The sequence below is a fragment of the Elephantulus edwardii genome, unplaced genomic scaffold, assembly GCF_000299155.1.
Source record: "Elephantulus edwardii isolate Elephantulus edwardi_28Jun2011 unplaced genomic scaffold, EleEdw1.0 scaffold00142, whole genome shotgun sequence".
Taxonomy (NCBI): Eukaryota; Metazoa; Chordata; class Mammalia; order Macroscelidea; family Macroscelididae; genus Elephantulus; species Elephantulus edwardii.
In genome coordinates, this window is record NW_006399892.1 from 8,654,631 (window position 1) to 8,668,042 (window position 13,412).

Genomic DNA, 13,412 nt, shown 5'->3' on the forward strand with positions numbered 1-13,412 from the left:
GAAAAGTATTTAATATGTTAACCTCTCATATAAGGTAACACTTGGATTTTGTAGACACAGTCTGAACTTGGCCTTATATTTTCAGTGCTGTGTAGTAAATTACCTACCCAGTTGTGGTGTGAACATGGTTTTAAATCAAGAAGGGAGTGTGTCTGCATTGTATTCTTTGTCCGTATCTTTTCAATCTGTATTTAACAAAACTGAAGTGTGACATCAGGATTAGAGGGAGACTCATCAGTAACCTGTGATACGCAGATAACACAACCTTGTTTGCTGAAAGTGAGCCTTCAATATGGCTTACATCTCAATATCAAGAAGAAAAAAAAAGATTCTTACCACTAGACCTCTAGGCAACATCATGACAGATAGAAAAAGATTGAAACTTTCAACAACTTCATTTTACTTAGATCCACAATTAACATCCTTGGTACCGGCAGTCAGGAAATAACAAGACATAGTGCACTGGAAAAGTCTGCAGTTAGGGACATCTTCAGATTATTGAGGAGTAGTGATTTCAGTTTGAGAACTCAGGTGAGTCTTATTCAAGACATGGTCTTTCTGATCACTAGGTATGCATCTGTGATCTGGACAATGACTAAGGATGACAGAAGAAAAATTAATGCCTTTGAGTTGTGGTGTTGGAGAAGGCCAAAAGAACAAAGCAATATGTCTTAGAGAGGGAAGCCAGAGTGCTGAGTTTAGTGGTTTGGAGAGTTACGGATTGGCAACTTCACCTCCCTTTGTCTCATAATAATGTGATTTGATTATTACCAAACTATATGAGATATCAGTCCTTGGAGAAGGACATCATGATTGGGAGGGTGGAGGGACGGCGCAGGAGGGGAAGGCCCTCTATGAGGTGGATTGATTCAGTGACTGGGATAATCGGGATGGGAGTGTCAGAGACAGTGCGATTGGCACAGGACAGAGCAGAGTTTAGGGCTGTTGTACATAGGGTCTCTATGAGTCGCAAGCGACTCGACAGCACATAACAACAACAACAACATATGAGCTGAAGAGCACATAACCTAGTGGCGTATGACCACTGACCTTATTGGGTACCATTGCAGACCCAAAATTAAACCCAGACAGGCAGCTCTAGATACAATGCTGTTTCTTTCTTATGTAAATTTCCCGGATACAACAAACAGATTTGTTTCAGCTTAACTCTAGTCTTTTTTTTTTGTCTGCCTCTCAACAGTTTGCCATTCTTCTCAATATTAACCACAATTTGTTGTGATCCACATACCAAAATGCCTTTGTATAGTAAATGAGGCACAAATAGACATTCCTCTGATATTCTTTTCTTTCAGCCAAGATCCATCAGGCACTGGTGACAATGTGTCTAGTGTCATGACCTCTTCTAAATCCAGCTTGCACTTCTGGCAGTTATCTGTGTATGTACTATTTCAGTCATAATTTTTTTTGCATACTCCTTAGTAGTATTTTCCTTGTGTGTGATATTAGTGATATTGTTTTATTATTTCCACACTTTAATGGAGCCCTTTTTTGGGGATAGGAATATATATGGATTTCTTTTAGTCAGTTGGCCAGGTAGTTATCCTCCAGAGTTTTTGGCATAACCTGGTGAGCATGTCCAGGTATGTTTCTTTTGTTAAAATAAGACAACTGGTAGATAACTAGACAATGACTAAGAATGACAGAAGAATTGATGTTTTTTAATTGATGCTGAAGAAGAGTATTGAACACACCATGGACCTTCAGGAGAGCAAATAGATCTGCCTTGGAGAGGGTGAAACCATGTTTCAGCTTGGAGGCATAAATTTTGAAGCTCCATCTTACATACATTGGACACATGGCCAAAAAGACCAGACCTTGGAGAAGACATCATGCTTTAAGGGTAGGGGGACAGTGCAGGAGATGAAGACCCTGGATGAGACACATAGACATAGTAACTGGAGTAATGATATTAAGGTGTGTTGGAATCAGTGAGACTGGCTCAGGCTAGGGCAGAGTTCAGAGTTGTTGTACACAGGGTCAATATGAGTCGCAGGTGACTCGATGACACAGAACAACAACAACTACAGACAGTTATACGGAGAGAATTTTACTCCAGAATTTGAACCCTCAATATGATGTCCGGTGGTGAGGGTTTTTTTATTTTTGGTTATTAAGATGTAATCCATATTGAAGGCTATATTATTTGATCATCTGCAGCAAGTTTTTCAAGTCCTCCTTACTTTCTGCAAGTAAGATTGTGTTATCTGCATAATACAGATTGTTTCTCATGTCGCATTTTTCTTAATATGAACCAGCTTCTTGAATGAGTTTTTTTTTCTGCTTGCAAATTGACTAGATATGGAGAAAGGATACAGCCCTGTTGCACATTGCTCCAATAACAACCTCATGATAGATCGAGAAGACATAGAAATTGTCAATGGTTTCATTTTGCCATTATTAAAATGATACAAAGTCAAGATCATTGGCACCAGTAGCCAGGAAGTAAAAAGACATAGTGTACCGAGAAACTCTTCCATCAGAAACCTCTCCAAAATGCTGACTATCTCAATATTAAGGAACCCTTGATTCAAGCCATCTTTTTAATTACTGGCTATGCATCTGAAAGTGGAAGAATTGATAAGTTTGACAAGAGAGGCATTTACTCCTTTGCGCTGTCGTGCTAGAGAAGAGTACAGAATATCCCATGAACTACCAAAAAGACTAACAAACATGTCTTGGGAAAGGTGCACACAGGGCTTTACTTGGAGGGAAGAATAGTGAAGCTTCTTCCTCTGACACACTTTGGTCATGTTGGGAGGGGCTAGTCCTTGGAAAAGGACACCATGATGGAAATAGCAATAATGGCAGAAAAGGAAGGAAAATCCTCAATGAGATTGATTGACATAGTGACTGTATTATTGCACTTGAGTGTGTCAGAGATGACGAGGGTGGGACAAGGCAGGGTTCAGATCCACTGTTCATAGGGTGAGCATGAATGTAGTCAGCTTGATGGCACTTAACATCATTAACACCATTAAGCAAATATATATTCATAAGGATTTTCTCTCTCACAGACCCTCCACTTTTCATAGCATGATCCTTCTTGCCAGGGTCTTGTTTCTCCTAATAGCATGTACAAAATATGCAGAAGAATTCTTACCAACTTTGCCTTTAAGGAACATTTTGACTATCCTACTTTTAAGACTGATTTGTTCTTCTGGCTTTCCATGGGGTATCCGATATTTTTCATCAATACCACAGTTTAAAAGCATTAATTCTTGATTGTTTTCCCTAATTAGTAAATATTGCGTATTTCCCACCTTACAATTCAAATTCTAGGTGAATTCAGGAAGGACACTCACACACGTATTTCTAAAGCAACAAGAATTTGTATATTCATTGCAAAATCATTATAATAATAAAAAGATAAAAAGCTAATATATAAAAATAAAAAATTAAACAGTAAAGATAATATTTTAGTTTGGGGTTAACTGGAGGAGGAAAAATTCTTGGAATTAGGGAAGAATTCATAGGTATTTTTAAGAATTATGATAAAATATTAATACATGACAATTTGGAGTACTAACCAGAAGTTTTGAGGTGTATATTCATCTGTTTTCCATTTTAGGAGAAAGACCAAGAAAAGCTGTGAAGCATGTATGTGCCCAACCACCCAATTAATAGTACAGGAAATTGGAACTCACCCTAACCAGAAAAGAAGCTTGGTTAGAAAATAAATAAGAAAAAACAAAAATTAAAACAAACCTATGAACTCTTGTCACTGAACTATGCAAGTCTGGATATGTTTTATGTGTTTGTTCCCAAAGAAATATGACTATCTAAATAGTGTCAACAATAATTGTTTGGGCATTATCAGACACTCTGCAATATATCCTCTCCTAAAAGCCATATCACGTTTGAAAAGCAGATAGTTTCTCTCTTAGTGTTCCTTTTGTGTTTGAGCTTTGCAACAAGTTATGAGAGTGGCTTCTCAGTTGTTACATCGTGCCTCCTGTCTAATCAAAGCATTTTCTAATTCAAATTGCATGAAGTGGTGCACATCAGATGAGTTCATCTAGTCATTGAATGAGGAAAGCATCCCACTGAGGGCTGAGTCTAGGAATCACTTAAACCTTTTAACTATCAAGCTGTTTTTGACTTACTTATTTTCCATGACATCAATTATTTTTTTTCACAAGACTGGTTTCTCAATAGATTCCTTTCCTGGTGAGGTAACATAAAAAGGAATGGGGGAAGAAATGATATCTGTTTTCAATTATGTAAACCTTAACACTGAATTCTCTTCACATTGTCTCATCAATATTTTATATGATTTGATGTATTTTATATATCACGAGATGTTCTTTTTAATGGCAAATAAAATGTTAAGGTATTCCTATTCAATCCATGATGGCTGGAAAAGTATAGTATATCATTGACTGATTCCAAATTATCAATATAAGTACATTTATCTCAGTAATATCTCAGACATGGATATATATTTTTTTAAATTTTTTTTGGACATGGATGTATTTTACTCACTTTCAATGACTTCCAAATTGTCTAGATTTACACTTTGTACATGACACATTCTGAGTTTTCAACCTATGTTTGAAGAGGATTTCTTTGATTTTTTTCTTCTCCTTCCAATCATTTAATGTACCTTTATTGAAGGATTTACAAAGAGATTGAATTTCATTCATTTATGCACATTTCCCCACCACTTTGATTCTTTTTGTAGTGCTTGTCATGTTTCATGCTATTGGTTGTCAGACACATAATTTCCTGCTACATTGTTATATGCCCTTGAGTTATAATGACACATAGGTGATGCCCCAGGGGGTTTTCAGAGGTAGTAAATTGAATGGGAGACAATGGTCTAACTGGCTACCTCAAAGTAGATGGTAAATTTGAACTGCTTACCTTTTGGTTGGTAGCATAACTGCATTAAATAATGAAATTTCTGGACACTAGATTCCATTCTTATCATTAAGGTCAACCATATTTTGAGGTAGCAACACTTTACTACTTAATATTGGAGAAGGTGAAAGCAGGTTTCTCTTTGGAGGAATTGTTTTTGAAGTTCTGTCTCACACATACTTTGTGCACGTGGCCAGAAGGGACCAGTCCTTGGAGAAGGACATCATGTTTAAAGGGGTGGAGGGACAGTGTAGGAGAAGAACACCCCAGATGAGACAGATTGGTACATTAAGTGGGGAAATGAAGGTAGGTGTGTCAGAGTCAGTGAGACTGGCTCAGATTAGGGCAGGGTTCAGAGCTATTACACATAGGGTTGTTGGAGTCAAAGGACACTCAATAGCACATAACAACAACAGCATAATCTGAGAGGGCTAATTTTTTGATGCTCCATCAAATAGTGTTCTGTTGGTTTTCACAGTCTCATTTTTTTCTAAGTATCCAATAACCAGGGGCTCTTTGTCCTTTTGAAATACCAGTGGGTTTGCTTACCACAGCAGCACACTGATCACTACATTACAGCAAACTGACAGACAAATCATGCTGTAAATATATCACATGTAACAACATTACCTGCACCAAAAAACATGCAATTTGAAGAGAAACCACAGTTTAGATGGGTCTTAGGAAACGTGCAGTGCAAAGCTCCACTTGATGGCAAACCTTCATTTTTCATACTTTAAGTATGTTGCATTCCTTGGAAAGGCATATATCATGCTTGGAAAGGTAGAAGGTCAGTAAAAGACAGCAAGCCGAAGACAGATTGACACATTGACTTTGGAAATGGGCTCAGGTGTGTCAGAGACAATGAGGATGGCACAGAATAGTACCAAGTTCAGTTCTTCGTTCATATGATCACTGTAAGTTTTGCTCAAGTTGATGACGCCTAACTTAACAACAACAGTATCACATTGATAAAATATTTTATGTTCCCATTTTTGCTATTTCTTTATCTTTTTATATGTTCTTTTTTGGAATTTTATTTTTCAGATTTCATTTAGAAGCATTATGAATGTGAGGTTATAACTTTTATTGATATTTATTTTAGGAATTTTTATAGTGTTCATAAATTTGGCTTATTCTGTGTTTTGTTTTTGTAAAATTGAATCACTTAATGGTAACTTACAATATTTCTATATTGTGAATTTGTTTCCTAGCAGCACCTAAATCGTGAATACAGTTTCTAAATTATTACATAAAATTTGGGTCTATAAAATCTAACATATGGTTTTTAATTGTTTATCAGTTACTGGTTATGTTTGTTCTAACGATTGTTGTTGGCATTGTTGTATACCACTGAGTCAGAATCAGCCTATAGCTGATACTCCAGCAGGCTGTCAGAGGCAGTTAAATGCATGGGAGGAGATTACCCAGGCTTCTCCTGCAGAGTAGCTGGTGGATTTGAACCGCATGCCTTCAGGATTGTAGCACAGTTCTTGCCACTAGGCTACCAGTGCTCCCAGTTCTTTCAATTAGTAATATTTATAAATAAAATTATTTACAATATATTATGATCAATAGAGCGGGTTTTATTTGTTGGGTTTTTGTTTGGTTGGTTGGGTTTTTGTTTGGTTGGTTGGGTTTTCTCCCCCCTTATTTCTCATTTATGAAGCTCTGATTGGTAATAGCCCATCCATAAAGAGTTGTACTGTTAATACAAAGGTGGCTCCTCTCTAGCGATTCACATGCGCCAACAGCTTCTGGGGGGAAAGGCAGATAAACTCTTTCTGTGCAATTTACAGTCTCTGAAAATCTACTGGAAAATCAACTATGAGTTTTTTTCCAAGTTGACAGCAAGTGTTGGGTAAGTTTTGTTTTTAATTTTTGCTTTGTTTTGTTCCATGTGTTTTGTTATATGACACTCCATGGTACCTAGTGTGATCTTGATTATTTCTTGTTATCTGAGATGTCTTTTGGGTTTGTTGGTTTGTTTTTAATCTAAGACATGTTGAGAAACTGACTTCAATTCATTGTTGTTTGGTGTTGTTATGTGTGACTCCTGCAATCCATAGTTACCCTACATACTCTGTCTTTTCTAAGGCTGTCTCACAAATTTTGACACAATAACCCCCATTGCCCCAGTTACTGTCTCAATGCTCTTATCCAGTGTCATCTTCTCCTGCATTGTCCCTCAAGCCTTCCGAGCATGATATCCTTCTACAAGGATTGGTCCCCTACTGACCACATGTCCAAAGAATGTGAGACAGAGCTTCAAAATCCTAGCCTCCAAGGAGACACTTGGTTTCATCCTCACTGATAAAGACCTATGTGTTTTCTTGGTGGCCCAAGAAAGGGTCAAGAGACTCTTTTCCAGCACACAACTCGAAGGCATCAATTCTTTTTTTGTCATCCTTAGTCATTGTTCAACTCTCCGATGCATAGTAAATTATTGAAGACTATCTCCTGGATTAAGAGCACCTTATTCTTTGGACTGGCATCATTGCTTTTCAGTACTCTGGATAGATCTTTTTTTTTTTTTTTGAAGATGTATAAACTATTTATTAACAGATGAAGCCTACAGACTTACTTCTTCTTGGACACACCCACAGTACGGCCCCGACGGCCAGTGGTCTTGGTGTGCTGTCCTCGAACTTGAAGGCCCCAAAAGTGGCGTAGCCCTCTGTGGGCACGGATCTTCTTCAGTCGCTCCAGGTCTTCACGGAGCTGCTTGTCCAGACCATTGGCCAAAACCTGACTGTATTTCCCATCCTTCACATCTTTTTGTCTGTTCAAGAACCAGTCTGGAATCTTGTACTGGCGTGGATTCTGCATAATGGTGATCACACGCTCCACCTCCTCTTCAGTAAGCTCTCCTGCCCTCTTGGTGAGGTCAATGTCTGCTTTCCTCAACACCACATGAGCATATCTTCGCCCTACACCCTTAATGGCAGTGATGGCAAAGGCTATTTTCCGCCGCCCATCGATGATAGTGTTGAGTACTCGCAAAATGTGCTGGAACTTCTCTGGGATCACTAGAGACATGGCGGCGGCAGCAACGGCAGCATGTAGGCCTCCGGTGGAAGAGCTCTGGATAGATCTTTGACAGCATAGTTTCTCAATGTAATTTGTCTTTTGATTTCCTGACTGCTGGTGCAAGAGTGTGGATTGTGGAGCAGGGCAAGCTGTAATTTTTAACAATTTCAATTTCTTCTCTATTTAACATGGTGCTCTCATTTGACCCACTGATAGAGTCTTTGTCTTCTTGATGTTGAGTTTCAATCTATATTGAAGGCTACAGTCCTTGACCTTCTGCAACAAGTGCTTCATATCTTCCTCAGTTTCAACAAGCAAGGTATGTAATCTGCATAATGTGTTGTTGATGAGTCTTCTTCGAATCCTGATGCCACATTCCTCCTCATAAAGCTCAGCTTCCCAAATTATCTGTTCTGCATATAGATTGAAAAGATATATAGACAGGGTGTTTCCCTGATAAACTTCTTTCCTGATTTTGAACCATGCAATGTTTCCTTGCTCTCTTCTGAGGACTGTGTCCTCAAGTGTAGGTTTCACATAAGCACAATAAAGTGTTCTACGGTTCCCCTTTTCCTCAAGGTTAACCACAATACGTTGTGATCCACACAATCAAAATCCTTTGCGTAGTCAATGAAACACAAATAGACATTCATCTGGTACTCTTTGCTTTCTTCCAAGATCCATATGACATTGACAATTACGTCCCTAGTACCATGACCTCTTCTAAACCCAGTTTTTATTTCTGGTAGTTCTCTATCCATTGATAGATTACTATCAGTTGATAGATTACTATCTCTATCCATTGATAGATTACTGTTGCAGTAATTTCTGGATAATCTTCAGGAGGATTTTGCTAGTGTATGATATTGTTTAAAAATTTCCGCACTCGGCAGGGTCACCTTTCTCTTTTTTAGAATGTGAGTAAATATGGGTATTTTTCCAGTCAGTCAGCAAGCAATTATCTTCCAGATTTCCTGGAACAACCTAGGAAGCACACCCAGGGCAGCATCTGTTGAAACATGGCAATTAACATTCCATTAATTCCTGGACTGTATTTTTTGTCAAGTTCTTTGGGGTAGCCTGAACTTTCTTATTCATCACCATTTCCTCTTGATCATATTTTGTTTCTTGAAATTATTTCGTATCAGCCAATGTCTTTTGGTACATTGACTAAGTATACTCCGTTCATCTTGTTTTAATGGTGATTCCGAAATCATTCAATATTCTGCTCATAGAATTCTTAAGTATTGCAACTTATGGCTTGAATTTGTTCTTTAGTTCTTCAGCTTAAGAAATGCCAAGAGAGTATGGCCCTTTTGATTTTCAACTTCTTGCACAATTTATTCTTTGTCTCCCTGCACTTTCCTTTCGAATCTTCTAGTCAGCTCCTGAACTTCTTTATTCCTTTTTACTTTGGCTTCTTGGTGCTCTAGTGCAATATTCAGATTCCTTCTGACATCCATTTTGGTCTGTTCTTCTTCCTTCTTTGTAAAGACCTTTTGCATTCTTCATGGATAATATTCTTGATCTCGTCCCACAGCTTACATGGTCTTTATACATTCGTGTTCAAGGTTTCAAATCTGTTCTTGAGTTGATTTTTAGTTAACAGGGGTGGGTGGAAGGGGGCTGTAGAAGACTCAAGATCAAATTTTGATTCCTATGAATATGATTTAGCCTTCTTTAGCTTTAATTTGGACTTGCATATCAGTAGTTGATGGTCTGTTCTACCTGGCCTAGGTTTCATTGCTGATATTGAACTTCTCCAGCGGTTTCACAGATGTAATCAATCTGATTCCTGTTCATCCCATCTGGTGAAATCCACATGTATAGTCAATTCATTAAGTTTGGCAAATGACCTAGGTCAAAATTTTGTTGCAGTTAAAGGGTTTAAAGTCTCAATTATCTTTCCTTTCAGTACCTTATCTGACATTATCTGACTTTAATACCAGATCATTGATATTTTTAAGAGTTATTTTTACCAAAGTTTTACTTGTCAATTCAGATAAGAAGCTCACCATCTGAATATATTCCTTTATTTATTTCCTACTGTGAACCATAATAGAGTGATATTCAAGTGAAAATATCATGTGAAGTTAGACAAGATTGTAGTGTAGAAGTTTTCATTACTCTGCAGTCATTACACACTTCTTAAACAAAATTCTAGGACAATGACTGTTTGAGTGTGGCAGTGATTGTTGATAGACTGTCATCATTTAAACTTTCTTACTTAATGAGTATTTCACTATTTTCTATAATCTAATTATAATTTTGTATTCATCACATGGAGACTGTAATTATTGTTCCGCACTGTCAAGTAAATATTCAAAACTTTAACAGAAGCAGGGAAAATATTCTCTAAACCAAAGTAATCTTAAAACATGACAGGCATACAGTGTACATTTACCTACCATGTTGATACATTAGTTCTTCCAACCTTCTTGTTGTTTTTGTTAGGCATGGTAAAATAAGACTCGTGAAAACTGTATGAACAATGGATTGAACCTTGCACTATTCTGTATCAACCTCACACTTTCTGACACAGTAGGGTCCATTACAGCTTTCACTGTTTCAAGTGGTTTGATTGAAGACATTCCTCTCTTTTACTGATCCTCTACCTTTCCAAGCCTGTTATTCCCATGCATGGAATAGCACATGCTAACAACATGCCCACTGTATGTGAAATGAAGCTTTATCATCTTTGCCTCCAAGGAGCACACTGGCTACACTTTCTCCAAGATATATTTGTTATTCTGGCATCCTAACAAGGCCTTCTATACTTACAATGTACTAAACCTCTGAAATTAAGGAGTGAAGTAGTAGTCTTTTGAATGTACTTGATTTATAATTTTCAATGTGTACTTCATCTTCCAAATAAAGTGCTTTCTGGTATAACTAGATATTTGTTTTTAATCCTTTGCTAGAAATTTCTAATATGGTTGTTGTTGTTGTTGTTAAGTGCTGTTGATTCGCAGGTGACTCATAGCGACCCTATGAAGGAGAGTCCTCGGTGCCTTTCATCCTCTCTCCAGGTTCGTAGGGTTTCTGGAGGCAAGCTATTATGGAAGTGGATGCCACTCCTCCTTCCAAGTCTAATATGGTAGAGATAAAAAACTGAACCAAAAGCACTTAAGATTATAGTACTTTTTTATTTACATCGGTTTATAATTTAAGCCTTTTGTCACACATTGAGTAGTAGATACTTATGTGTAAAATTGAAACTTTGTCACTCCTTACAATGATAAACATTTTTATTTAAATTAAAAGGAAAATGTACTACAACTGAGTACATTCTTACTTATGGTGACCTACCATCGGATTTTCAGCACTACAAAACTTTGTGGAGGAGACCATCTTTCTCTTATAGAGTGGCAGATATATTCTAACCTACCACCTTTTAATTAGCAGTCCAACATTGCTTGCAGTTGGTCATCTGGTTTCCTTGAAGGTGATATTAGTTTCAGTAATTCTGGATCCAGAAGAAATAAAAAATATTAAGGAGCTGAATAGAAGACTGCAAAGGACAGCATAAAAAGACAAGCAACATATTATATAATTAAATATGCAAAGAGCCGGAGTTGGAAAATTTACAAAAAGGATGGACTTTCTCAACATGTCTTAAGCTAAAAGAACTAAAGAACAAATTCAAGCCTTGAGTTGCAATACATAAGGATGTTTTGGACAGAATGTTGAATGACCCCAGAAGCATCAAAGGAAGATGGAAAGAGTATACAGAGTCACTGTACCAAAAGGAAGTGGAAGACACAGAACAATTTCATGAAACAACGTAAGATCTAAAACCAATTTTGATGAAGTAGGAAGTACAAGCTGTTCTAGATGAACAAAAAAAAAAAAACCAACCAAAAAAACCAAACAAACAAAAACCCAAATTCCCAGGAAGTGATGTCATACCAATTGACATATTTCAACATACAGTCACTTTCCTGGATAAGTTCACCAGGTGGTGCCAAAATATCTGGAGGACAAAAACATGGTTAATTCACTGAATGGAAGAGATACATACTTATTCCCCTTTAAAAAAGAAAGTGATCTGACAGCATGTGGAAATTATCAAACAATATCACTAATATCACATGCAAGCAAAATCTTGCTTAAAATTATAAAAAAAATAACTGAAGCTGTACATTAACAGAGAATTGACACATGTACAGGCTTGGTTTATAAGAGGCCATGGCACTAGGGGTATTATAGCCAATATTAGAAGGAGCTTATTTGAAAGCAAAAACTACCAGAGGGATGTTATGTATCTGTGTTTCTTTGACTATTCAAAGGTTTTGACTGTGTGGATCACAAAAACTGTGGCTATCTTTGAGAAGAATGAGAATGTCAGAACACTAGATTGTGCTCATGTGAACCTATACTTGGACTAGGAGGAAGTCATCAGAAGAGTGTCTAGGAATACTGCATGGTTCAAAATCATGAATGGGGTGCATCAGGGAATACTGAAGAGCAATGATCTCAGTTTGGAGACTAAAAAGTGCCTGATCCAGGCCAACGTCTTCACAATTGGGTGCTATGCATCAGAGAGCTAAACAATGACTTAAGATGATGAAAGAAGAATCAATACTTTTTGAGTTGTGGTGGTGGAGAACAGTATATACCACATACTGCTGAAAGAACAAATCAGTCTGTCCTGGAAAGGATAAACCTAGATTATTACTTGGAGTCAAGGATTTTGAAGCTCCATCTCATATACTTTGGGCAGGTTGCCAGGAGGAACCAGTCCTTGAAGAAGGACACTATACTTCGAAGGATGGTGGGACAGTGCAAGAGAGGAAGACCCTTGTTAAGATTAATTGACTCAGTGACTGGGGTAATGGAAGCAGGTATGCTAGAGACAACAAAATTGGCTCAAGATAGAGTAGAATTCAGAATTGTTGTACTATGTTGCTATGAGTCTCAAAGGACTTGATAGCACATAGAACAATAGAAGTGACATAGTAAATGCAGGGTAACTATGAGTTGAAAACTGACTTGATAACCAATTCAATGGAAAAAAAAATTGTAAATTATTCACACAGACTTATACTAGAAATTAGAAAACTCTGGTGACCTAGTCTGTAGAGAGAGAGCTGACACTTCTCTGGTGATTGAAATTCATGAGCGATTCTAGGGGAAAACATAATTTTCTCCAGTGTGATTTATAACCTTTAAAAATCTGCTGGAGGATCAGTTATGAATCTGTTCTGACTGCACAGCAATAACTGAATGATTATAAATTATTTTATTAATTAACATTTTAAACTATTTAATTGTATAATTTCTATGAAGTGTGTCATGATTTATCACTGTCAATCCTGATAACTTGAAAATATTTGTTTAAGGAAATATGCATTTATTTATCTCCTCTACATGTGAATACATATTTGAGTATTCATCTGTGTTATACGTTAAATTCTTACCTCACAATACTTGTTTGACATGTCAATCTTATTGCTTTTAATTTCGATATATCTAATCTATCTATCTACACAAATATATCT

At 37.1% G+C, this 13,412-nt stretch overlaps 1 pseudogene; it reads right to left on the reverse strand.

The window, feature by feature from the left end:
* Positions 1 to 7,461: 7,461 nt before the first annotated feature.
* Positions 7,462 to 7,920, reverse strand: LOC102869223 (annotated as a pseudogene).
* Between the last annotated feature and the right edge of the window lie 5,492 nt (positions 7,921 to 13,412).